At 46.3% G+C, this 3,979-nt stretch overlaps 1 non-coding gene across 1 annotated transcript; it reads left to right on the top strand.

The window, feature by feature from the left end:
• On the top strand, positions 1-102 carry LOC127681830 (U6 spliceosomal RNA). The gene has a single exon (XR_007977190.1). It is a non-coding gene; the product is annotated as a U6 spliceosomal RNA (small nuclear RNA).
• Positions 103-3,979: the final 3,877 nt, after the last annotated feature.

Here is a 3,979-nt window from a genome sequence, read left to right as displayed (position 1 = left end):
CTGCTTGTTTCGGCAGCACATATACTAAAATTAGGATGATACAGATTAGCATGGCCCCTGCGTAAGGATCACACGCAAATTCATGAAGCGTTCCATATTTTTTTACTGATAAGCGGATATTAGCCTAGAAGCGTGGAATACCCAAGACACAATTCACATATCAAATGATGTCCAAGAAGGAAGGAGTGGTCCCTGGTCCTGGAAAGGCTCAGTGCAGCAGTGTAGGGGAATACCAGGGGGGCAAGGGGAGGGAAGAGGGCTTATGGGACTTTCGGGAGGAGGGAACCAGGAAAGGGAAAATCATTTGAAATATAAATAAAGAATATATCGAATAAAAAAATTGGAAAAAAAAGGAATTACAAGGCAGGAAAAATCTAAATCACAGCAAGTGACTAAGGAGAAAGCTCAAGCGCTCCTGACAGAAACTACAATTGAAGGGACACATTTATTGGAGGTGAGGAAACACACACACACACACACACACACATGGGCACGCACGGGCGCGCACGTGCATGCACATGCACACATACGCGCACACACACACACACATGCACAGACACACAGTAAAAGAAGCCTAGAGCAGACTCAGAAAGTGAAAAAATCCAGTTTCTTCTCCAAGCCTTAAGGTCCCTGCAGTTTTCCCCCCTATTCTAGCGTTGGTTAGTTTGAAAACAGATCGGATGGTTGATAGGCCGGGAGCTGCTGTGTGAAGTGTCCTGACCCAGCTTTGAACTTGTTGAGCCTGTCTGGAGGTTGAGGAAGAAGCTGGCCATCTTAGAAATTCGCCATCTTTATTACCTAGCCACGCCCCTCCTTATCCAACTGCATACCGCGGAGTCATCTAACTCCTACTCTCCTAATCTCTTTGTGGGCTCGCCCAGAACAACCAACATATTATAGACTAACAAGAAATACAGACTGTAACACAAACTAAAAAATAATTTTAATATTGATAACTTACATATTAATGTGTTTATGCTCAATTAAAACTGGGAATTAGGCACAAAAAAAAGAAAAATATTTAAATTTTTAATTGTTTATTTGTGCGTCTGAGTGTGGGCTTGTCCAGGAGGACAGTGCCTGGTGAGGCCAAGAGAGGGCGCCAGATCCCTCGGAGCTGGAACGGAAGGCGGTGAGCCTAAAGTGGGGGCGGGGAACTGAACTCAGGTCCTTTGGAAGCTGATATGTGCTCTTTGCTGCTTTGCTATTTCTCCAGTCATTGTTTTGTGTTGTTCTTAAAGACAGTCTTATATAGCTCAGGCTAGTCTTACACTTGCTATATAGCCAAGGCTGTCTTGCAAATCATGATCCTTCTGCCTCATAAAGCACTAGAATTACAAATGTGTACCCCACCTGTACCCCAAGCTTTCAAAAACAGTTTTGTTTTTTGGTTTTGGTTTGGGGGGTTGTTTTTTGTTGGTTTGGGTTTTTTTCCTATCCTTTTTCAAGATGGGGTTTCTCCATATAGCTCCAAGTATCCTGGAACTCACTCTGTAGACCAGGCTGGCCTCAAACTCAGAGATCCACCTACCTCTGCCTGCCAAGTGTTGGGATTAAAGGCGAATGCCACCACCACTCAGGTTCAAACAGGGATTTTTAAAAGTCACAGGGGGATGGCAAGATAGCTCAGCCTTGACAACTGAGTTCAATCCCAGGTCCTACATAGTAGAAGGAGAGAACCAACTTTTGAAAGTTGTTCTCTGACCTACATTTGTGGGCTCTGCATGCATACATATGTGCACACACATGCGTGCGTGCACGCGCGCGCACACACACACACTTAAAAATAAATCTTAAGAAAGAAAACTGAGGTCGAGAAAATAAAGCAATATAGCCACTATCTTGCCATCGAAGGACAGGTTTGTGGCGCCCCCTAGTGTCAACTGTTGGAAGAGCTTTAGGAGCATGGCTCTGTATCCTCAAGAAGGAGCTGGGAATTCCGTGTCTCCAGGAAAGAAATGCCCAGGCTTGTTTTACCAGCCTTTGCTGGGATTAAAGGACCCAAACTGGGTAGTGGCTGACATCCCAGTTCCCACTGGGCAGAGTTGAGGACCTGACCCTGTCCCAGAATGGCAGCTGACCAAAGAACCCCACGCAGCAAAGACCCAGCAACAAAACAGAACAGCAAACAGAACCCCAAGAAATAAGGCTCCTAAGGAACACCCAGGGAGACTGAAGTCCAGCACAGAACTGCCTTTGGGATAAAATAGTGGGTTGAACATCTGCACACAGTTAGTTAAACAGAGAGAGCCTGCTTCCACGCCTTCCCCGGGGAATGCAAGGTCAGAAGGTTCTGCGGTTTCCTTCGCATGGAGGGCGGATAATAAAAAAGACCTAAAGTGTTTAGAAAAGGAAATGTGGGGATTTGAACCAGCTCTGTCTCACCCCACCGCTCTCTGCCCCAGCAGTACTTGCGCGGCGACAGCCTCTGTGGCTACGAACAAAACCAAATGGTCTCTCAAGAGATTCTAGGTCAAAATGAGACAGGTGGTGTGAGCAAGGATGAATTCCCCCTTTCTTCCTCCCGGCAGCAGCAGCGGCAGCGGCAGTGAGAACCCGCAAGACTCAGTTCTTCAACAAAACAAACCTATGTGTGCCCAGGCTGGCTGAAGCCTGCCAAGTCCTGTCTCTTTAAAAGTCGCCAAGTGTTTGGAAACTCCCAGCCTGATTCCCAGAAACACTAAACTCACAGGCCTCACACAGGCCAGGTCTGGTTGAAGGAAAACAGAGCGCTTGAAGGTGTGAGGGCCCTGGCAGAGAGGCTGTGTGAGGCAGAGGTTGGTCCGCAGCCTCCCGGCCTGACCACAGTTCAGGGCGCTGGAGAACCTGGGGAAAGAGCCTGAGCTGTCTCTGCCTCAGCTCTCTCTGCCTCACCTGCTGAACAGCATGCCCGCACTGCTTTGTGCACAATGGCGCCCCCATCCCTAGCTATCATAATGATGTTTTAACCCAATGACATATCCAACAAGAAGTAACATTTTGACTTTCTTTCTTTCTTTCTTTCTTTCTTTCTTTCTTTCTTTCTTTCTTTCTTTCTTTCTTTCTTCCTTCCTTCCTTCCTTCCTTCCTTCCTTCCTTCCTTCCTTCCTTCCTTCCTTCCTTCCTTCCTTCTTTCTTTCTTTCTTTCTTTCTTTCTTTCTTTCTTTCTTTCTTTCTTTCTTTCTTTCTTTCTTTCTTTCTTTGGTTTTTTGGATTTGGTTTTTTCAAGACAGGGTTTCTCTGTGTAGCCCTAGCTGTCCTGGAACTCACTCTGTAGACCAGGCTGGCCTCAAACTCAGAAATCCACCTGTCTCTGCTTCCCAGAGTGCTGGGATTACAGGTGTGCGCCACCACCGCCCAGCACATTTTGACTTTTCTATTCCAGACAAAGATATATTGATGAGCTTCCTTTTGGTCACGCCATGGTCTAGAAGGAGACTGTCCTATGGAACAAACGGGATTGCTTGTCACAGAGGGATGAGTCCAGAACATATTGCCACGCCAGACTGATAGACACACAGACTAGCTGTGTCTTCTAAAGACTTCCACGGATTCTGCACATGCATACCTTTTTAAAACAAATAAACAAACAAACAAACCAAAAACAACGTGTTTGAGACGTTCACGTATTTTGCATATATTGATCCCTAAAAGCACTTCCTGTTCTATAATTTTTTTTTAGTGAAAGGTCACCTTTACTGGCCTAAAATGTGGAAAAACTGTTGAAGAAGGAGTCTGCTTCTCAGGGGCCAGAGAACTAGCTCACTGGGAGAAGGTGACATGCTACCTCTGTGACATGAGCGTGGTCCCTGAGATCTCAAATGGTAGAAAGCGAGAACCAAATCCTGCAGGCCACTCTCTGACTCCAACATGGGTGTCAAGACGCATGGACATCAGGACACATGGACATCAGGACACATGGACATTAGGACACATGGACATCAGGATGCATGGACATCAGGACGCATGGACATCAGGACGCATGGACATCAGGACGCAT

Source organism: Apodemus sylvaticus, chromosome 3 (genome assembly GCF_947179515.1).
Source record: "Apodemus sylvaticus chromosome 3, mApoSyl1.1, whole genome shotgun sequence".
NCBI lineage: Eukaryota > Metazoa > Chordata > Mammalia > Rodentia > Muridae > Apodemus > Apodemus sylvaticus.
The sequence above is the reverse complement of the archived record's forward strand: the minus strand, read 5'-3'. Positions and strand labels throughout refer to the sequence as shown.